The sequence below is a fragment of the Entelurus aequoreus genome, linkage group LG02 (genome assembly GCF_033978785.1).
Source record: "Entelurus aequoreus isolate RoL-2023_Sb linkage group LG02, RoL_Eaeq_v1.1, whole genome shotgun sequence".
NCBI lineage: Eukaryota > Metazoa > Chordata > Actinopteri > Syngnathiformes > Syngnathidae > Entelurus > Entelurus aequoreus.
Window position 1 is genome coordinate 56,767,007 of NC_084732.1, and position 24,743 is coordinate 56,791,749.

At 36.6% G+C, this 24,743-nt stretch overlaps 2 protein-coding genes across 3 annotated transcripts in view; one reads left to right on the plus strand and one right to left on the minus strand.

Annotated features, from left to right (window-relative positions):
- Positions 1-24,743, minus strand: part of LOC133636079 (uncharacterized) — a 56,081-nt gene that overhangs the window by 5,526 nt on the left and 25,812 nt on the right. The gene's annotated exons all lie outside the window — the stretch shown is intronic.
- large2 (LARGE xylosyl- and glucuronyltransferase 2) overlaps positions 8,885-24,743 on the plus strand; it is a 161,682-nt gene continuing 145,823 nt past the window's right edge. For both annotated transcript variants that reach the window (XM_062029639.1, XM_062029689.1), the window contains exon 1: positions 8,885-9,117. The gene's annotated coding sequence lies outside the window, so the exon portion shown is untranslated. The remainder of the gene's footprint in view (positions 9,118-24,743) is intronic.

A 24,743-nucleotide genomic window follows, 5' to 3' on the forward strand; every position in this document is an offset into this window, starting at 1 on the left:
TTTAAAAAAGAGTTAGAACTGTACATTAAGACACTCTCTACCTCTAGCAACCAGAAAGCTGTGAAGACGATTATGCTGTGTTCCAAATTTGAGTTGTTTACTGAAATTGAGTGAGCCTATGGCTTTGCACTTTGTTTATATTATATATATGTTTTTTTTTGCATTCTATTTGAGTTACTTTGAATTTATAACCCCCTGGCGCTGCTTTGTATTCTTTTTGTACTGTTTTGTACTACTTTTGTACTTATTTGATTGTTGAAATGTTGAAATGTATAAATAAAACTTAAAAAAAAAAAAAAAAAAAAAAAAGATAGGGAAAGCAGGAAAAACAATGGACCGCGCTCCAAGGTGTAATAAAGTTCAAAACAAAAGGTATAATCCAATGAATAACTTTACTGAGAGATTTGAGCAGGGTACAAACACATGACGAACACTTTTACGACCAACTGGAAACATAGCAACCAGGCTAGCAACGCACCTCCTTTACGGCAGCTGTCGCAACGTTCTTAAAGCAACCGCAGCACATACATATATGACATTTCCCTTTTTTAACTTTTGTTTTTCTTTCCTTGTAAACAAAACAAAATCACACTGTATATGTGTTGTCTGTCTAATTATAAATAATGCAGACGAGGCGTGTTGGCTGAGTTCTTGACGTTTACTTTCACAGCGTGCTCATAACCTCATTCTCAGCTGCCGGTGGTGACATGCAACAACACTTTTCGGGGCTACCGCGCATGCTCGTCACTCCCGGTGCATGCTGGGTAGTGTAGTTGTTATTTTCCCTAGCTCATAACATCACATCTTTCCCCTATAAAGAAAGATTTTAACTCAATAAAGTGTATTTCTTTTTTTAGCTTTAACTTTTCATTTTTTAGCATTGTAACCACATTTGCAAACAACTTTTCTCTTCATAGAATTTTCTTTCAATAAAGAAATAAAGTGCAAAAATGTCAAAGCATCATAACAAACAGTTATGTCAAATAGCAGCAGAAGTGCACTTTTTGGAGAGCTGTATTATTTTAAGTTTTGTGCCCAAGGGACTGATTTTATTTAACAATATATTATTATTTATACACCTATAGTGATCACAGAGACAGGTTGTTTTTGTGTTACTGTATACATTTGTTTTTCTGAAAAATCCCACTTAATATACTTTGGGTAACAACAGTCAATATTTATTTTATTTTTTTTTTATTTTTAGGGGGGGGGGGGGTAACAGTCAATATGTATTTATTTATTAGATTTTATTTTTTTCTTATATAATAAAAGTCAACTTTTGTTAAACCAAATATTGTGTTTTTTTTCCATATACAACAACCTATCTGGACTCGATAAGAGAATCGATAAGGAATCGGTCCGATAAGAGGATTCGATAATAGGCTCGATTTCGATAATTTCTTATCAAACATCATCCCTATATATATATATATATATATATATATATATATATATATATATATATATATATATAAATAAATATATATATATATATATATATATATATATATATATATATATATATATATATATATATATATATATATATATATATATATATATATATATATATATACATATATATATAACAATAAAACAGAACAAATCAGCGCCAAAATGCAATATATATATATATATATATATATACATATATATATATATATATATATATATATATATATATATATATATATATATATATATATATATATATATATATATATATATATATATATATATATATATATATATATATATATATATATATATATATATATATATATATATGTATATATATATATATATATATATATATATATATATATATATATATATATATATATATATATATATATATATATATATATATATATATATATATGTATATATATATATATATATATATATATATATATATATATATATATATATATATATATATATATATATATATATATATATATATATATATATATATATATATATATATATATATATATTGCATTTTGGCGCTGATTTGTTCTGTTTTATTGTACTTATTTTGACTATTATTATTTTTCGACTGTGTGTAAATGTTGCAGTTCATAAATAAAGGTTTATAAAATAAAAAAACAAAAAAACAACTAATCATTCACAATCATCAGTTTACTTTTAATGAACGGTTTACTTATAAACCAGAAAAAATTACCTTAGTGAAGATGGACTGTGCACTTTCTGAACGAGTCGCGGCAGAGGACGCTATTAATATTTGCAACGCTATTCGGGACACGAGAGAGCTACCATGTAATTGTAAATAAACAAAACTGTTCAATAACTATTGCAAGTTAACGACATGCTGGTGTTAATCTTTATGGTCATGTTCAGAGTTCACAAATGTTGGTAAATATACCGTGCTTGAAAGATTGTGACGGAGATTGAGAAGTGTTGTGTGTGCGAGAAACAGGATGTGTCGGAATGAAACGAGTCAGCACAAGACTGGTAATTACTGTTAAAAAAAGAGTGTCGTACTTTGTGACTTCTTCTGGACATTTTTTATTTTTTCATACACTCATTTGTACATTTCAAGCACAAAGTCTGCTACGCGAGCTACGCGAGGTGAGGGTCGACACCAGGCTTTACTTGTGCATTGGCCGCATGATATCATTGCGGCTGTGATGGAGTGGTTTGGCCACTAGATGGCAACAAAGACCACAGAGTTGTCATTTAAATTTCTCAGGCTTAGAAACACTTTGTATTGTTTGTTGTGCACACATTTTAATATTCCATCCATCCATTTCCTACCGCTTGTCCCTTTTGAGGTCGCGGGGGGTGCTGGAGCCTATCTCAGCTGCATTTGGGCGGTATATAATTATGTACATGTTTATATATTGTTGCATATCGTTGAGTATAATTCGGGTTGTCCTTTTCCCCGTTTGTCCATTTTTGCGCACACACACTTACACACATTCAAGTGACAGATGAATAAAGGATTAAATCCTCTGGCCGAAATCTGTCCATCGTGTCACAATCCCTTCCTTACAATTATGTTGAGCTGTACTGTCTGTTCTAAAATAAAAAAATAATTTGTATAATTTTTTTTTAGATCATTATATAACTGATTTAATACTTTACCCAACTATTCAAAGTTCTGATGCAGACAACTTGGTTCAAACCTATGTTGTTGTATTATTCATGTCCAGATTATTGATAGTACAGTACAGTACAACATCTCCAGTGATCCTAGCACCTGCAGTACGTCAGCCTGACAATCCATCCATCCATTTTTACCGCTTATCCCTCTAAGGGTCGCAGGGGTGCTGGAGCCTATCCCAGCACACACACTAACCCCTGTGCGACCGTGCTGCCCCAGCCTGACAATGCCATGATAATTGGATTATTTTACTTGTATGGGTGAATGATGAATAAACCGTCTTAAATCTTCAATCAATTACTCCAGCATCTTTTTAGTCAAGTAAGCAACCCAGTGTGTAGTTATTATTTTTCAAGGCTCCATAATATAAAGGGGTTTTGTTCAGTATAGTGGTCATGTTAAGAGTTGGTGTTAATATATGTTCATAAATGGGATGAAAAAAAAGTTCACAGGTGAATTTTTGTCCCAATCCACCCCTGCTTATGCACAGAGAAAAACACCAAGGGCCTGATTTACTAAGATCCAAACACCATGCGCTAATCAGGGTGTGCACAATTTAAAATAGCGTGTACTATAAGTGGGCATGTTGCATATGAGCGACTAACACTGCGTGTGCAATTGTAAAGTGGTGCAGGCCGCCTTATTTAAATAACGATATTGTGTGCACACGGGTCTTTTACCACGGAAACAATCATTTTCTGCACATCATCATTCTACCCGTGTGCGGTGTGTTGAACCAGCAGCACACATCTATAATCTGTAACACCTTTTCTGAATCGCAATTTCGACACAAAAAATATATGCACTCTGACACTAATTCTGTGCAAGAGGCTGTGGATTGCATCGCCATCGCATTCGTGCGCCTGGAATGACAGAAACGCAAGAAAATGCACAATAACGTCTTTTTATGTTGGAGATACATTATAGTAATATATTTCCTAAATTAAAAAAATCTATTTAATTAATTTTAAACAGCCCATTAGGTCATCCAGCAGCAATAAAATTATGAAAGGAAATTGCTGAATAGACCATATGTCTAATACTTTTTTATTTCTGGCCGTCCAATATGTTGGCACACACATACCTGGGACAAAGGATCATTGTCTGGCCATCGTCTGTCTGTGCAACGCAAGCTCTGATCCTGCAGCCGTGTGTGGAACTGTCAGTTTGCACGTCGTTCTGACAAGTGCAAAATAAAATGCTGATTAGTGCTCGCAAAACTCTGATGAGTGTTAATAAATCACATTTTGCATGCTAAATGGTTATATTTGCAGTTTGTCCTCCCATATTTTGGGCGTTTTGATGATCAGCATATATTTTGTGTATTAACGACATACTTGCCAACCTTGAGACCTCCGATTTCGGGAGGAGGGGGTGGGGGGCGTGGTCGGGGGTGGGGCGGGGCGTGGTTAAGAGGGGAGGAGTATATATACAGCTAGAATTCACCAAGTCAAGTATTTCATATATATATATATATATATATATATATATATATATATATATATATATATATATATATATATATATATATATATATATATATATATATATATATATATATATATATATATATATATATATATATATATAAATATATATATATATATCCTGAAAATATGCAAACAAAACTGTGTTTAGATAATTGATACTTCAAACTTGCATAAATAAATCTTAAGGAATATAACATAACTTGGCTTCTGAGAGCTTCAAAATGTCCATCCATCCATCCATCCATTTTCTACCGCTTAATCCCTTCGGGGTCGCGGGGGGCGCTGGAGCCTATCTCAGCTACAATCGGGCGGAAGGCGGGGTACACCCTGGACAAGTCGCCACCTCATCGCAGGGCCAGCACAGATAGACAGACAACATTCACACTCACATTCACACACTAGGGCCAATTTAGTGTTGCCAATCAACCTATCCCCAGGTGCATGTCTTTGGAGGTGGGAGGAAGCCGGAGTACCCGGAGGGAACCCACGCAGTCACGGGGAGAACATGCAAACTCCACACAGAAAGATCCCGAGGCCGGGATTGATCTCACGACTACTCAGGACCTTCGTATTGTGAGGCAGACGCACTAACCCCTCTGCCACCGTGCTGCCCAAAATGTAATGAATAAAGTTCTAAAGTTGTTGATAAACAAGCAATTATTTTAATAATTAAATATGGTCATTTTAAATGAATTATTATGATCAATTAAAATTAATTATTCCAAATATGTTTATTTTAATGTATAATTCTATGGCTGGATGTAATAAGGAGTCAGAAAAAATACGAATACAAATACAATTAATTTTGATGTTTTTAGCAAAATATAGTAAAAATTTATTTATTTTTAAATTTTTTTTATTAATAAATATATTTATTTTTAGGTAAGATAAACATTATAATACAATTTATCTCTAGTCTGGATGATTTAGTTCTTGTCACCCTGTTGTCCTCCCGTCTCTTCCCAGAGGATGGCTCCATGAGCTGGGCAAACGCCTGGAGATGCCCTACGTCAACAACACGGTCGGCGGCCCGTCGGTGCTCAGCTCGTACATTGCCGCCCTCTACTTCACCCTCAGCAGCCTGACCAGCGTCGGCTTTGGCAACGTGTGCGCCAACACGGACGCCGAGAAGATCTTCTCCATCTGCACCATGCGGTATGCCGGACGCCTCGTATGGAATAACATGATTGGGCAGGCACGCTGTTTATATTGTGGGAAAGCGGATGTGAAAAAAGGCTGTCCTCACTCAGGTCCGCATGGAGCTGGAGGGGGTGTGGCCTCCAGCTCTGGCTGAAAATCGGGAGATTTTCGGGAGAATATTTGTCCCGGGAGGTTTTCGGGAGAGGCGCTGAATTTCGGGAGTCACCCGGAAAATTCGGGAGGGTTGGCAAGTATGATTAATGAAGACAGACGCAAAATAGATGGCACACTTTATTCTGCTCACTTAAGAAATGCAATCCACTTCTCACACGTTTAAGTAGATCAGCTTTGTGTGGGCTGTTATGTTTGCATGTGTTTTAGTATACGCAAACCTGTAGTAAATCAGGCCCCAAGTCTCAAAAGCGGTGCTTATAGTGATTTGTGGTATCACTCACCTGTTAAACATTAGCACGGAGATTGCATCTGTTTTTTAATTATTTTGTTTGCTAAGACAGCTGTTATTGACCACCATTCAGGCAAATCATAGCAACATTTCCTTCGGCCAGTGCAAATGTATTTTAAAAATAAGCGTGTTCAGGGGTTAATGCGTGCTTGTTGACAGGTCTGAGGGTCACTCTCCGGGAGGGGAAGGAACGGACGTCATAATGTATTTATTTTTCCAAATAATCCAAGATGTACCATTGTTTCCCCGCTGTCGTTGTGGCTTGTGCAGCCCTTTGAGACACTCGTGACTTAGGGCTATATAAATAAACTTTGATTGATTGATTGATACCAGTAAGGTCCCAAAGATAGACTGGTTCATAGCGATAAACGGGTTGGCGACCCTGCTGTAGGTATTCTACTTATTACACACCAGCTGTTTATGTGTCGTAGTTGAAATTCTGATTGCCAAATTTGGAGATGTTCAAATCGCCATGTGAAATCACCAATGCTAATCAGTAGAATGTTAAAGGCTTATCCAATGTAAATTAGCGTCCAGCTAGCACATTTTGAAAAGTGCAGCCTTACTTTTGAGTGTTTTCTATCGGGCATGCTTGTTTTGTTGGCATGGAGAATTGCAACATTATCGAAAGGCATTCCTGCTGAGTCTGCTCTGGGGGATTGTTGAGCCGGTTCAGAGTCTGCAATCGGCTGTGACGTCAAGTGCAACAAAGGTAGCAAAATATGATACTTTTTGATTTTATGTGGATCGGTACCCTGTACTACTGATGGAATTTGGTCAGTTCCTATTAGGGTTGTACGGTATACCGGTATTAGTGTAGTACCGCGATACTAATGAATCATATTCGGTATTATACTGCCTCTGAAAAGTACCGGTCCCCCCCACACCTACGTCGTCGTCACGTCGTGTCATTGCTGGTTTACGAGCAGAGGAGCATGTTCGGCAGCGCACAATCACGGAGTACTTACAAACAGACACAGTGTGTTGACAGAAAAGGGAGAACGGACGCATTTTGGCTTTAAAACTAACGATAAAGGTGCAGTTATATCACTGAAACGCCCTCAGGAAGAGGTGCTTTAAGACATGGCTAGCTAGCTAGCGACTAAAGTCCATCCCTAGTCGGCAGTGTTTTAGCTACTTCTAAATCACTAATCCTCGTCTCCATGGCCGACAAATAAAGTAAGTTTCTTACAAGTATCAGCCCTGCAGGACAAGGAATAGCTAAACATGCTTCACTACACACTGTAGCTCACCAGCATCACAATGTATACAAACGCCATTGGTGGATCTACACCTGACATCCACTGTAATGATACCAAGTACAGTAGCGTAAGTAGTCGATACTACTTTGATTACGTCGATATTTTTTGGCATCACAACATCTTCTTCAGTTTATTTAAATGTATATTATGTTTATAAACTCAGGAAATATGTCCCTGGACACATGAGGACTTTGAATATGACCAATGTATGATCCTGTAACTACTTGGTATCGGATTGATACCCAAATTTGTGGTATCATCCAAAACTAATGTAAAGTATCAAACAAGAGAAGAATAAGGGATTATTACATTTTAACAGAAGTGTAGAGAGAACATGTTAACAGAGAAAGTAAGCAGATATTAACAGTAAATGAACAAGTAGAATAATAATTCATTTTCTACCACTTGTCCTTAATAATTTTGACAAAAAAAATGAATGGAAAATGACACCATATGTTACTGCATATGTCAGCAGGCTAATTATGAACCTTTGTTTGTTTACTTACTAATAAAAGACAAGTTGTCTTGTATGTTCACTATTTTATTTAAGGACAAAATGTAAAAGAAAAGGGGTAGGATTAAATAAGCTCTGCTTCTTCCTACTCCTTTTCGAACATGTTGAAAAGAGAAACTGGAAATTGTGATGTATCATGTTGTATGCTTGCATGTTCAAAATAAACTCAAACTCAACTCAACTCAACGTACGCAGATTTAAAACACACGTACAAGGATCTGATTAGACACACTCCGATTGATATACAGACACACACATTAGTGCAGACGCACGTAAATTGCAATAAGAAACATATGTTTTATGTACCGTAAGATTTTTTGTTAAAATAAAGCCAATAATGCAATTTTTGTGGTCCCCATTATTCAGAAAAGTACCAAAAAGTATTGAAATAATTTTGTTACCGGTACCAAAATATTGGTATCGGGACAACACTCTTACCTATATAAGACCTATCCCTAATGACCATCAAGTATTATTGTTCATTGTTCATTAGATTTCTCGAGTTGCATTGTTTTGCTTAACAATTCAATTTGTGGCGTTTGGTTATTGTTATTCGTTACTATTGGCTGTTACAGATTTGTCTTTTGCCTGTGGATTATTGTATCATTCAATAAAACTGAAATTTTGACAATTCTAACATGCACAATCATACTCAAAATGTTTACTTTGCAATAAAAGTATGACTAAATCATTGCATTCAATGAATATATAATTAGAGTGAGTGCAAGTAAATGCAGATAAGTCAGTAGACTTGTGCATGTGTGAGTGGTTGTGTGCGTGTAAGAGAGAAGGTGTGCAGGAAGAACTAGCAGGCGGTCTGCTATTGGTTGATGTTTATACTGTATGAGAGGGCTAGTTTAGAGTTTATGCTGCACACTGCTCATGTTTCAGAAATATCTAAGAGGAATCATCTGCAGTCATGGATTGAAACATGAAAGCAAAGACGTGCTTCATCCTGCATTTGGAACAACCTGACAACACAAAACCCACATCTTACCAGTGGAAGACAAAGTAGATTTTTCTGTCTTTCAGGCAGTAGAAGCCCTTTATGAAGAGTGTTTGACCTTTGACAACTTTGGAATAACCACAATGTGGGACTTAACTTCTTACACACAAAGGTGAGTCTGTCTTTTCTACCTCTTCTTCTAAATGTATGTATTCCTCATTCTGTTTTACTGTCACAAACATTTACTTCTGCTTTGGCTCTCAGTCACAGCTGTGCTCCAAACTCTATTTTTTCCAAATATCCATTTAGAATTTACACTTCCATCTCCTTTATAAACATTCTGTCAGTGTAAAAAGTCAAAAAATGCTAAAAGCAACATATGATTACCACATTTACAAAGCTTGCTGTTAATCAAGTAAAGCAGAAAAACAATAATCTTTTGTGTAGAAGATGTACAGAACACTGACATTTTTACGTGTAAAAAAAATATTGACAATATTATAATATTGATTAAGCATTTATGTAATAAAGCTAAAACAATAAACATCATTCATACCGGTATATAAAACAAATTATAGAGAGAAAACAGCAAAGGTGAGGCAAGATTAAATTTCATTATACTGTCAATGTACATTTTTGGACTTTTTGTCTTCATGTTCAATTTATGGAATATTATCATATCTTTTTATATTAGCGTCAATACTGTCTTGTAATGAGAATGAAGCGATACATATGTTTATCAGAAATTAAATTAAAAGATGAGGCTTAATCCTATAAATGTAAAATAAAGATGTTCAACAAAAGTGGAAATGTCTTATTTTGGTCATTTTCACATATAAAAAAGTGTTTCAGAATAAACAAACTATGTTTGTAGAACCTTCACGGTCTGTGGGATCACCTAGTCCAGATTTAAGAGGTTTAGGTATGCTAGTTTTTTAATCTGGACCAGGACAAATGTGGTCACAAATAGATGTAAGGTTTCACACACCACAGACTTTGTTAAAATTAATCTTCACATATTTATTTTTATATTTGTCTTTCATTGTTGTTTTTTTGCACTAGTGACACAATTATCTAATGATCATGTCGTTTCATTTATTAAGTATCAGACTCATATCGACGATCAATATCACCCACCAGGAAGGAATCCTATTTATTTTGGCAGATTGTATGTTCTCCAGTTGAGCGTCTTGCGTGTTTTCAACAAACATGCGAGAAAAACAATGTGACTATAAACAAACAATACTTTAAGGTATAATAAACATATAGAAAATGTACCAACAGTTTAACAATATATAGTGTGTGACTGTGAGTGGGAATGTAGTCTGTCTATTTGTGTTGGCCCTTGTGGCAACTTGTCCAGGGTGTACCCCGCCTTCCTTCCGTGTGCCGCTGAAATAGGCTCCAGCCCCACTGCAACCTTGAAAACGACAAGCGATAGAAAATGGATGGATAAGTAGTTTTATTCAAGGACGTTTCAAATAAAGTCATTACACAGATTTTGTCTCTGGCTATATTTCATCTCTCAAAATCCAACAGTCAAGAAGTGAGATTGAACCAACCGTTCTAGTCCATTTACTGTCGTCCCTCACCCATCATGCTTCCAAGTTTGCGGGTTTGGCTCTTTCACATTTTTTTAAAGCATATTTTACGGGGTGTATATTGTAGCGTCCTGGAAGAGTTAGTGCTGCAAGGGGTTCTGGGTATTTGTTCTGTTGTGTTTATGTTGTGTTACGGTGCGCATGTTCTCCCGAAATGTGTTTGTCATTCTTGTTTGGTGTGGGTTCACAGGGTGGCGCATATTTGTAACAGTGTTAAAGTTGTTTATACGGTCACCCTCAGTGTGAGCTGTATGGCTGTTGATCAAGTATGCCTTGCATTCACTTGTGTGTGTGAAAAGCCCTAGATATTATGCGACTGGGCCGGCACGCAAAGGCAGTGCCTTCAAGGTTTATTGGCGCTCTGTACTTCTTCCTACGTACGTGTAGACAGCGGCGTTTTAAAAAGTCATACATTTTACTTTTTGAAACCGATACCGATAATTTTGAAACCGATACCGATAATTTCGGATATTACATTTTTAAGCATTTATCGGCCGATAATATCGGCAGTCCGATATTATCGGTCATCCCTAATGCAAACACATTTGTTAGTGGATACTTTTTATTAAGCCTCTGCCTTGTAGACTTTATATATGTAGGTAATATGCTATTATAATTATTAGATACTTGTTTATATTGACAAATGTAGCGTTTAAATTACTTACAATTTTTTTTGCAAATGTCTATCCAAATTTGTGCGCATGTAATCCAATTTACGTGCGTCTGCACTAATGTGTGTGTCTGTATATCAATCGGAGTGTGTCTAATCAGATCCTTGTGCGTGTGTTTTAAATCTGCGTACGTTGAGTTGAGTTGAGTTTGAGTTTATTTTGAACATGCAATCATACAACATGATACATCACAATTTCCAGTTTCTCTTTTCAACATGTTCGAAAAGGAGTAGGAAGAAGCAGACCTTATTTAATCCTACCCCTTTTCTTTACATAACAGTTGCTAAAACTTTTTGTTCACTTCCTGTTCACAATTTATTCACAATAAACTCCATAAGTAATCACCATAAAAATAAAGAAATAAATAATAGTAATAATTTAATAATAATAATTGGTGAAGTAAGTCATATTTTATATGATGAGATAAGTAAGATTACTTTAAGAATGAATGAATGGATGGATGAAATAAATTGAGAATGTTTTTCATGGTTCTTCTTCTTTGTACTTTGTAAACACTTTAAGTTTGAAAAGTTTCTTGAAGTGGATCATATTAGTACATTGTTTGATTGCTTTGCTTAATCCATTCCATCATTTAATTCCACATACTGATATACTGAAGGTCTTAAGTGTTGTACGTGCATACAAATGTTTTAAATTACGTTTTTCTCTAAGATTATATTTCTCCTCTTTTTTTGAGAAGAATTGTTGTATATCCTTGGGTAGCAGGTTATAGTTTGCTTTGTGCATAATTTTAGATGTTTTCAAATTCACTATGTTGTGGACTTTCAGTATTTTTGATTCAATAAATAAAGGGTTTGTATGTTCTCTATATCCAACATTATGTATTATTCTAACTGATCTTTTTTGTAACACCGTTAGTGAAAGAAGTGTACTTTTGTAGTTATTTCCCCATATTTCTACACAGTAACTCAGATATGGTAACACTAGCGAGCAGTAGAGAATATGAAGTGATTTTTGGTCTAGAACATGTTTTGCTTTATTCAATATTGATGTGTTTCTCGCTACTTTATGTTGTATATTTTTTACATGAGATTTCCAGTTCAATTTATCATCAATCATTATACCTAGAAATTTAGTTTCATTTACTCTTTCAATTTCTACTCCATCTATTTGTATTTGTGTTTGACTTTCTCTTCTACTGTTACCAAATAGCATTATCTTAGTTTTACTGAGATTCAACTATAATCTATTTTTGTCAAACCATCTTTTTAATTTGTTCATTTCTTCTGTTATTATTTGTATTATCTCCTGTGTGTTCTCTCCTGAACAAAACGCTGTTGTATCATCCGCAAATAATACTAACTTTAAATCTTTGTAACTATACAAATGTAATTTATATAGAGATTGAATAATTTAGGTCCTAGTATTGATCCCTGAGGTACACCACAGGATATATTTAGCGTTGTAGATGTGTGTTCGCCTAGCTTCACGTATTGTTTCCTGTTTGTTAGATAACTACTCATCCAGTTTAAGACTAACCCTCTGATGCCATATCGTTCTAGTATTTTGATTAAAATATTGTGATTAATAGCGTCAAATGCTTTAGTTAGATCCATAAAAACTGCTGCCGCACATTTTTTACTATCTATTGCATTGGTAATTTCTTCTGTAATTTCAATTAAAGTCATTGAAGTTGAAACATTAGTTCTGTATCCATATTGGTTCTCTTCGATTATTCTATTTTTATTTATGAAACTCTCTAATCTGTTATTTAACAGTTTTTCAATGATTTTAGAAAATTGTGGAAGTAAAGAAACAGGTCTATAATTTGTAAATTGATGTTTGTATCCAGTCTTATAAATTGGTGCAACTTTAGCAATTTTCATTTTGTTTGGAAATGTACCTGTGTGAAATGATAGGTTACTAATATACATTAATGGTCCTGAGATCTCTTCAATAACCTTTTTTATCGTTTCCATATCAATTCCGTTAGAATCAGTTGAAGTCTTAGATTTAAATTTTTTCACGATTGTAACTATTTCCTCCTGTGTCACATTACTGAGGAACATGGAGTTGGGAATTCGCTCTATGGTATCATTATAGTTCTCAATTGAAACTGGGTCTGGTATCCTTTCTTCCAATTTTGGTCCAATGTTTACAAAATAATTATTGAAGCTTTCAACCACTTCCTTTAGGTTGTCATTTTTTTTTATTTCCGTCTAAGAACTATTGGGGGTAGTCCCTCTTAGTGCCATTTTTAATAATGCTATTGAGGATGCCCCATGTTGCTCTCATATTATTTTTGTTCCTTTCCAATAATTCACTGTAATATTCTTTTTTACATGATCGTAGTATGTCTGTTAACTTGTTTTTATACGTTTTGTACTTAATTTCTGCCTCTGTAGTTCTTTGTGCTATAAATTTTCTATATAGTGTATTCTTCTTCTTACAAGCATTTTTTAATCCTTTTGTCATTCATGGTTGATTATTCTTTCTCTGCTTATTACTGAGTTGTTTCCACGGACAATGTTTGTCATAAAGTATTATGAACTTGTTTAAGAAATGTTCATATGTTTCAATAACCTCTTTTTCATTGTACACATTGTCCCAATCTTGCTTTTGTAACTCGATTTTGAAAGCAGTCATCCTCTTCTCTGTACATAGTCTTCGAAATGTGCTTTTGTCTTCCATGTTCTTCTTGTAGTTTCCATCATATATTGTCAAAACTGGCAGATGATCACTAACATCGGTTATAAGTAGACTACTTGTAGTGTTATTATCAAAATCATTGGTAAACATATTATCAATAAGCGTGGCACAGTGTCCTGTGATTCTGCTTGGCTTTGTGATTTTAGGATATAAACTGATGCTGTACATTGTATCAATGAAGTCATCAATAGACTTTTGCTTGTTAGGGTTCAATAAGTCAATATTAAAGTCACCACATAAGAAAATTATTCTTTGACCATTGTCCATGTAAGTAACCTTGATCCATTCCATTGGCGTTGTTAGGCCTATTTTAGGGGGGCTCAAGCCCCCCTAAAATGTTCTTAAGCCCCCCTAAATAATTTGGTGTTAAAAAAATTTTTTTTTACCGACATATTCATTATAAAGTGGCCCGAATATGAGTTTAAATAAATAATCATATAACCTGTCATTATTCACTCAGTTTCCCCTCACTTCATAGCGTAAGGTAGAGAGCCCCTTTAGTGCGCCGGTATCCAATCCATTCCACTTGTTCATATAGAAAATTCCCACATCACTCAAAATCCAGTCCGCATTTTCTCTGCGACCTTCCTTGCGGTCCTGCAGGTGTACGAAACACATTAACACACAGCACTGCAGAACAAGAACCTTGTGTCTGCAATTGTGAATAATTTAGTTTTTAAGTTTTGTGTTTCTTGTAGAATCTATATAAAGTAATATGCATTAGCCTATTGTTAAAATAATGAAAACAACATCATTAAATATATTTGTTTTATTGTATTGTTACATTAATAGCTGTTGTATTATTATAGGATGGCTTGTTAAACATTTCATAGAATTTTCAGAGGGTAGAAAAACCAATACATTTAATATAAAATGTAAAATGAATAAATACATAAAAAGAAAAAGAAAAAAAATGGTTAAAAGCCATCGTCCCGGAGAGCATTTAATTTCGTCCCGTGCATTTTTTTTACCGTCCCCGGGACGACGGGACTACGTTAATCTCAAGCCCTGGAAGTTACATTTTATTTTTTGCATTATTTGTTTCAGCATTGCACTTTGAAGCTGGTCCCTCAACTCTTTGACAGCTTTGGCTCTTTTTCAGATCAGCTAAGTCTTTCTTATTTACAGTACATATAAAAGTTTCTCATTTCTATTCAAACTTCCATATATATTAAATTTCTTTAACGGCTTGCCATAATATATACAAATCCCATTACCATATGAGTTGGGAAATTGTGTTAGATGTAAATATAAACGGAATACAATGATTTGCAAATCCTTTTCAACCCATATTCAATTGAATGCACTACAAAGACAACATATTTGATGTTCAAACTCAAAAAACTTTATTTTTTATTTTTTTTCAAATAATAATTAACTTAGAAGCCCTGCGATGAGGTGGCGACTTGTCCAGGGTGTACCCCGCCTTCCGCCCAGATGCAGCTGAGATAGGCTCCAGCGCCCCCCGCGACCCCATTGGGAATAAGCGGTAGAAAATGGATGGATGAATTAACTTAGAATTTCATGGCTGCAACACGTGCCAAAGTAGTTGGGAAAGGGCATGTTCACCACTGTGTTACATGGCCTTTCCTTTTGCAACAAAGGGTTGGAGTTGGGGGTTAAATCACCAAAATGATTCCCGGGCGCGGCGCCGCTGCTGCCCACTGCTCCCCAAGGGGATGGGACAAATGCAGAGGACAAATTTCACCACATCTAGTGTGTGTGTGACAATCATTGGTACTTTAATCTTAATCTTTAACAACACTCAGTAAACGTTTGGGAACTGAGGAGACACATTTTTGAAGCTTCTCAGGTGGAATTCTTTCCCATTCTTGCTTGATGTACAGCTTAAGTTGTTCAACAGTCCGGGGGTCTCCGTTGTGGTATTTTAGGCTTCATAATGCCCCACACATTTTCAATGGGAGACAGGTCTGGACTACAGGCAGGCCAGTCTAGTACCCGCACTCTTTTACTATGAAGCCACGTTGATGTAACACGTGGCTTGGCATTGTCTTGCTGAAATAAGCAGGGGCGTCCATGGTAACGTTGCTTGGATGGCAACATATGTTGCTCCAAAACCTGTATGTAACTTTCAGCATTAATGGCGCCTATAACAATCCGGATGGTTCTTTTCCTCTTTGGTCCGGAGGACACGACGTCCACAGTTTCCAAAAACAATTTGAAATGTGGACACGTCAGACCACAGAACACTTTTCCACTTTGTGTCAGTCCATCTTAGATGAGCTCAGGCCCAGTGGAGCTGACGGCGTTTCTGGGTGTTGTTGATAAATGGTTTTCGCCTTGCATAGGAGAGTTTTAACTTGCACTCACAGATGTAGCGACCAACTGTAGTTACTGACAGTGGGTTTCTGAAGTGTTCCTGAGCCCATGTGGTGATATCCTTTACACACTGATGTTGCTTGTCGATGCAGTACAGCCTGAGGGATTGAAGGTCACGGGCTTAGCTGCTTACGTGCAGTGATTTCTCCAGATTCTCTGAACCCTTTGATGATATTACGGACTGTAGATGGTGAAATCCCTAAATTCCTTGCAATAGCTGGTTGAGAAAGGTTTTTCTTAAACTGTTCAACAATTTGCTCACGCATTTGTTGACAAAGTGGTGACCCTCGCCCCATCCTTGTTTGTGAATGACTGAGAATTTCATGGAATCTACTTTTATACCCAATCATGGCACCCACCTGTTCCCAATTTGCCTGTTCACCTGTGGGATGTTCCAAATACGTGTTTGATGAGCATTCCTCAACTTTATCAGTATTTATTGCCACCTTTCCCAACTTCTTTGTCACGTGTTGCTGGCATCAAATTCTAAAGTTATTGATTATTTGCAACAAAAAAAAAATGTTTATCAGTTTAAACATCAAATATGTTGTCTGTAGTGCATTCAATTGAATATGGGTTGAAAAGGATTTGCAAAACATTGTATTCCGTTTATATTTACATCTAACACAATTTCCCAACTCATATGGAAACAGGGTTTGTATATATAAATATATTATATACAAGCCAAATTATCCCGATCCAGATATTACTTTAATTCAAGTAACTAAATAATATTTCCAGGGCTTGAATTTACAACCATTTTAGTCACATATGTGCCCAAAATTTAATCTGTGCAACTTCAAAATATTTGGGAACAAACAATTATTGTATTGTGAGTGAAAGTGGTGGCATTAGCCTCTATGTTGTGAATGAATAACATAGACGCTAATGCCATGACTTTCATTGTGTTTCAGTGTATCTTGAAGAATCATGCAAGTAATAGTTTCTTGTTGATGCTGTAAACAAAATGTCACTGTGCAAACCCATGTTTGTTGTTGTACTGAACACAGATTGAAAATAAACCCACTGAAATAATAATAACAATGATTAATTTCTACGTCTTTGTTAGCCGTTTGTGAAGTTTTGTGCTCGTGTGCTACGTTCGCTCGCATCCTGTCCATCTCCTGGGGGCTAAGCCCCCCCTGTCCTTAAAAGCTAGTGACGCCGCTGATCCATTCTTCAAATGTTTCTATACTTGACTTAGGTGATCTATATATACAACTGATGAAAATGTTTTTGCTTTTTTCCAGACATATTTCAATGGTTATACATTCTAAGATATTATCTATAGCAAATGACATGTTTTTTACCACTTTGTAGTTCAGGTTCTTCATCACGTACACAGCTACTCCTCCTCCATTTTTGTTGGTTCTATTGATGTAGTTTAGTTCATATCCTTCCAGATCAAAATCTATTCCTTGTTTATCATCAATCCATGTTTCTGTGACAGCGATCACTTTGAAGGGTTCGTTGATGTGTTCCAAAAAGTTCTTAATGTTGTTGTAGTTTGCATACAAGCTTCTGCTATTGAAATGAATAATTGACCATTTGTTATCACATATCATGTTGCTATTATATTGATCATCTGTATAATAAAAACAATTATTACTGATGTAGGAGAAAAAATGTGTATCTGGATCTATATCATTTTCCAAATCCTGGTTTTTGTGATCTTTGATGCAGAAATTTTTTAGTTCCATATTTTCTTGTTCAACAATCTTTGATGTTGTTTCAATAATCTCTATAAGTGTAGGTGGATGCAATCCTGAATGTAGGTCCCCTTGTTTAGTCGTCTCTTGGAACATAGTAGTGTCGATGCTGAATTTAGATGCTTGTTTTCTGTCAGAGTCCATCATCATCGTTGTTGTGGAAACTGTGTAAACTTTAAAAATTGTCCAGGTGCTTGATGTCATGGACAGCAAGTACTCTTGCTTCTGGACATCCAATCAGCTTAATGTAGATTTTACAGTTGGCGCTCCAAGTTCCCTGGATTTTTTCCTGCTTTCTCAAGTCGCGTGCTTTCTTGGCGATTCCAGCATTACATTTTGTGAGATGCTCATTCATGTACAAATTTGTTCCCTTCAGCTTCTTTCCCTGTCTCAGCAATGCCATTTTAGATTTTCTGCTTACGAGTTTCACAAGCACGACTGGAGTGGCGTTGTTGTTTCTTCCGTTCAGTTTCGATGTTTCGATGGTATTAATGTCAATTTCAATTTCCTTTGATTGCAGAAAGTTGACCACTTGCTGTTCTGCTGAGACCATATCCATTTAATCTGGTTCACCTTCATTATTCACAGCCTTCGCAAAGGATCTTGGTTTAATTTGGTTCCCTGTCACGATGATATCATTCATTCGTTTGTCCTGATCCATTTCATCTATGATATTCCTCAGCATGTTGTTGTCTTCTTGAAGGATCTTCATTTGTTTGCTCATTTCAGTGGCTTCATTATTTCTGGAGTTGTTCTGAGTTTTCCGACTTTCTATATTTTGCTGCAAACTTTTCACATCTTGTTTGTGTTCTGTTGTAGCTTTTCTCAGCTCTTTTTTCATTTCTTTCATTTCTTCTTTCATTTCATTAATTTCTTCTTTCATTTCTTCTCTCCATTCTTTCAATTCTTCTTTCATTTCGTTAAATTCATGTAATAGGTTTTGTAGCATCCCTTCTTGATTCCCCTCATGTCCTGTATCCAGCCTCAAATGTTGTTCCCATTAGTGTTCTGTGTCAGCTGGCACCGAACGTTTCGAGATATCAATCTTTCCTTTAGCTTTTCGCATCGCAGCAGTCGCTGACGTCAGTGCCTCTTGTGTCTTAACTGCAGTTACTTCTTTAGCAACTTGCGGCACTTTTAACTTGTTTTTTCAACAGTTTCGTACCTTGCGCCGTTCAGAGATCAATTTGAGGTGTCAGCCTGTCAACTTATATCACTCTGCGACGTCGGAATCACTTTAAAACAGCTGTAAACTCGCCATAGCTTTTGGTTGCTAAGCAACTGCTTTGAACTGCGGCAAGGCGCCGTTGGCTTGAGGCTAACGGCTCTTCCAACTCGCCTTATTTCAACGTATCAGTGCCTCTCAACTGGCCAAAATCAGATCGAAGATGCCAGGTGACTCTCCTGTGGCTGTGATCGCAAATCAGTGGTCAAAATCTTCAGATTTAACAAAAACTCCGGTAGCAGAAGCAGAGCCTTTTTCTTTGCGTCCTTTCTCATTGACAGGAAGTGACGAAAGTTTTAAGTTGTCTGTCTGTCCATAATCAGAAAGAACCCTCGATAGTTACTTACACGTGACTTTTACGACACTTCTGCCGTGTACGATTTGAGCGAGCGCATTCAGATTCGTGAGCGTGAGAAGTGCGAGCATGTAATACAATCTGCGTTTACGATGAATTGATTAACGTGGACCCCGACTTAAACAAGTTGAAAAACTTATTCGGGTGTTACTATTTAGTGGTCAATAGTACGGAATATGCACTGTACTGTGCAATCTACTAATACAAGTCTCAATCAATCAATCAAGTGTGCGTATCTGAGGTGTGCCTACATTTAACCAGCCAGGGAAGACACCACACAATTTAAACCAATCAGAAACAACGTACAGCTGAGGTGTGTGAAAAAAGAGACGGCAAGACCCGCCTTACGTTGTTTCTGATTGGTTTTAAATTGCGTAGTGTCTTCCGTGGTTGGTTAAATGTAGGCACAATGAATTGATGGCTTGGTCTGGGATTAGCTATGAATATTTTCAACTCATAATTAACAATTCCCTTTGTGGACATTAGTCTAGCATGGTCAGACCGGGGACCAATAAATGCTGCTGTATATCACAGTAAGGTAGATGGGAGTGTGCTTGTGTTTGATCATTGTGACCTGGCCTCTTCTTAGTTCGAACCCTTCAGGATACGCACATGCATGAAGAAAAAGAACAAAGTCACAGTGCAAGGGCGGTGTTTAGACTGATTTATGGTCTCACTCACATGTTTAAACTTTGAGACAGACTTGGGTTTGATATCCTCTCACTATCCTGGAACCCTGCTGGCCTACGTTCACTTGTACCACCACTTCTGTTCTACTGTTTTATTGCAACTTTGTGGATTATTTGCAGTCATATTTAGTGTCATTCTAAAATGTATTGTGTGCAAGGTTGTTAAGAGGAGCGATCGCATGACTAAATGAAACATCTTTATTATTTATTATTATTACTATTATTATTACTATGCACATGAATGTAGTTATGGGTCAGCAAGCGTGCTGTGGTTTTGACATTTGGATTATTTTGAAATTTTGCATGTTTTATATTATAAATTGTGTTGTTATCCTTTATAATCTGCGAGGCGCAATCGTATTACAGTCATTCTATGACTCCACTACATTGTGTACATGTACGTGCATGTTCATGGAATCGTGGCTAGCACTCGACCAACTCTTCTAATCGTGCCAAAGGAGGAGAAATATACCATGCCTGAGTGTTAGTGATGTGCGGATCATTACTGAAATATTGATACCGCTAATACCAGATCTTTATGCTCTAATATCGATTCTGAAATCAAAATATCAATACATTTGATACTAGTTATTTGAGATCATGTGTAACATTAAGAGTGTAAAAAAGTAACTAAAGTTGTGAATGAGACAATATGTCAATGATGAATGCTTTTGATGAGTGTTGTTTACATGTTCAGTATTTTCAAGTTAACATGTTCATCTAACTGAATTGTGAATTTATTTTTATTCTGATAGTAGTTCTCATTGAGTCATTTATCTTAATTATTTTATTATTTACTTATTTCCTTTTTTTTGGTTTGAAACATCGCTTTTGTGTACTTTGTATAATTTTGTCTGCTGTTTTTTTTTGTTGTATTAACTTGGCCAAATTGTTAATCACGCTACCACGTCAATATACTTCAGAGTTTAAAATAATAAATACCACTGTATTGTGTTCTCTATGCTATGAGATAAATTAGTATTTAAAATATGCAACCTTTTAAACTTTAGCAGACACATTGGGTATATTTGCACAAAGTATCGGATCGTCACCGCTAATACCAGCCTACATTTTACTCGGTATCGGATCGAGAGAAAATCAATTGTATCACACATCACTACTGAGTGCATCAGAGCAGTGATTCTCAAACTGTTGTGGCACGCGGGCTTCATCTAGTGGTACGCCAAATAATCACTTGATTAAAGTACAATGTTTTATTTTCCTATATCAATCAATCAGTATCCTTTATTTAAACAGCTAAAATAAAATTATTGAGAATAAAATGTATTTTTCAAGAGTGACCTGGCCAAAAGGGCAGCAAAACAAAGATACAGAAACACAAATAACAAAAACAGCAACAGTCACACGCCACAGTTAAAAATATAAATTACTTACAAAATTAACATAAAAATTATGCGATAGGTAAAAAATATATATAAAATGTTGCCGTAAAAACAATTCAAATACAAGTACAATGTCCGTAAAAATGGTTTCTAGATCCTTTAAAATGGACTGAAATTCCCCCAAAGTGATCAGCTCAGGTAACTTCAGATCCTTTTGTAAGTCATTCCAAGACCAGGGATCAGTATCTCTTAAGGTTTTTTTCCCCAAGATTTGTGTTGGCTCTAGGAACCAACATGCTAAGAATGTCCTGCGACTGTAAACTGTAGCGACTGGAATCTCTACATATAAAAGAACATAAATACGTGCGAACCAGCCCAAGAAATGATGTATATATAAAAACCATCCATCGAGAAAACCTGCAAACAGACAGTTTGCCACAAACAGTAATAAAACGTAAGGCACAATAATGTACAGTATCCATTTTTTTTAAATATCACAAAAAATCAAAAAAATCAAGTTTCCATAATCTAGTAAAGGCATGAAAATGGTCAGGATCCAGCATTTCCTAATTTGTAGGGAAAAACAGGACTCGTTTCTAAAGAAAAAAAAAAGTAGTTTTAAGTTTTGACACAAGTTTTTCAATGTGAGATGTAAAAGACAAGTTCTCATTAATAACAATCCCCAAGTTCTTATATGTTACCATTTGCTGTAAGTTTAATCCTATGAGCAGTTGATATCTTTGGAATGTTCAATGGCAGTCGTTTGCCATTTGAGAATAGCATCACCTTAGATCAGCGGTCTCAAACACGCGGCCCGTGGGCCAATTGCGGCCCGCGAGACATTATTTTGCGGCCCCCATCTTAATATGAAAGTTTATGTTAGTGTGGCCCACGAGTTTTTAAATGAATGGCGCTTGACGGCTCTCGACAATGTCGAGGGCGTGCTGTGATGACAATGCCTTTAGTGTCCTCTAGAAACTGTCACCGCATCATCTTTTTCTCCATACTAACAGCGTGCCGGCCCAGACACATGTTGTATAAGGCTTCTGCAGACACACACAAGTTATTGCAAGACATACTTGAGGAACAGCCATACATGTCACACTGAGGGTGGTCATATTTTATTTTATTTATTTTTTAACACTGTTAAAAATATGCGCCACACTGTGAACCCACACCAAACAAGAATGACAAACACATTTCGGGAGAACATCCACACCTAAACACAACATAAACACAACAGAACAAATACCCAGAATCCTTTGCAGCCCTAACTCTTCCTGGCTACAAAAAACACCCCGTTGCCCCCCACAACCCATCTCCCGAATTCGGAGGTCTCAAGGTTGGCAAGTATGCATTGACGTCACTTGCATGATGCAACCAGAGAAACATTTTGCCGCTTTTCCACAACACCTGCACACGCTCTTCCTCCCTCCCTCCCTGCCTCCCTCGCTCGCCCGCCTGCTCGCTCCCGCCCCTGTTGTAAACAATTCGGGCGGGGAAGACGAGCTTCCAAAGCACTCCGCCGAAGGAGCGAGCGACAATACAAAAGAGTGGTGCACTGGACCCCAGCGCTGATACTCCGACAGGGAGTCGCTGGGCGAATCAGACGTGTAACACGTTAGTGGTGATGTTAGCCCATTCGGGGCTAATTGTGCTACCCTAACGGTAAACTCCACGGCGATGCAGCAGTCAAAGCTAGCTACATGGTGAGTGAGATGGTTGCTAGGGCGGGAAAGCCATTCAAAGAAGGTGAATTCATTAAAAAGTGCATGTTAGATTTTTTTTTAAGAAATCTTTTCTTGCGGCCCAGCCTCACCCAGTTTCTGCATTCAGTGGCCCCCAGGTAAATTGAGTTTGAGACCACTGCCTTAGATGTATTTGCATTTAGCACTAGGGACTAGTCTAAGCCGAGTCAGCTGGGACTGAACATTATCAAATGCAGACTGCAAGAGCTCAAGGGTTTGCACTACAGCAGGGGATGAACAATATATGACTGCATCATCTGCATAATAATGGAACACAGCATCTGAGACATTATCACAAAGATTATTTACATAGATGGAAAACAACAACAGACCTAATATGGAACCCTGAGGTACACCCTTCAATACAGGGAGGAAAGACGAGGAGGACCCAGCGAACTGGACGCATCAGGTTGTATCAGGCAGATAATTAGAAAATCACTTTACAGCATGCTAAAATAGGTCAATCTATTGCAGTCTGTCTGCCAAAATGACACAGTCGACCATATGAAACGCTTTTGAAAAATCAATAAATAGAGCTGCACATTATTTTTTACATTCCAATGACTCAATAATGTCCTTCACAACTTTGATAGCAGCAGTTATGGTGCTATGTCTCTTTCTAAAAGTGTTCACACTAGTATCGTACTTTATATATTAGGTGCACTTAGGTACAGTCGTCCTACTGTGAGTACACACGAAAGTTCGGCACATATAGCTTGTGTGAGTGGTCTTATCGCTGCAAAAAATCAGTTCCCTACATTTGGCATGATTAGAAGAGGTGGGCCAAGGCATGACATGATTGCATATTCTTACTTGCAAGCTTGAAAAGTAGTAGAGCCATAGAAAAAAAAAAGCAGAGATTTAAAATATACAAAACCACAACTCGGGATGGGTACCGAAATTCAGTTCCTTAATGGCACTAGTGTCAAAAGAAGTAGCTATCGTTGTCGGCTTTAACAGCTGTCGTCAGATCCACGTCATGTCAGATTATTTCTAACCCTCCTTTGCTCATACCTTCATAAACAACCTAGTGTTCATTTAAAAAGTCGAATAACTTCCTTTATGAGCAGCAGTCTTTTTAGTGTTTTTTCTTTCGTTACACTCCCGTCAACTTCATCTTTATCCCCTTTTGTGTAACATACGGTATCTCCTTTCCTCAGTTCAACATTCTCTATTGACTGATCTTGCTGACACTCCTCACACAAGCTAGTATCATTCCTCCCCAGCAATTTATATTTTTTTGTTCAAGGCACAGTGTCCGTAGTCTCGTCATCACCACCTTTTCTCTCCTGCTCACTCCGTCCATCTCTGACACTCTGACCTTTTGCAGCATCTGGAACAGATGTCTTCCACTGCATTCTTTGTTCCACATGATTTGCCAAATCTGATTCATTTTCCCCTTAATTGTGCTTTTCTGTTCTGTCTTGTTAATGCTAACTTACATCTC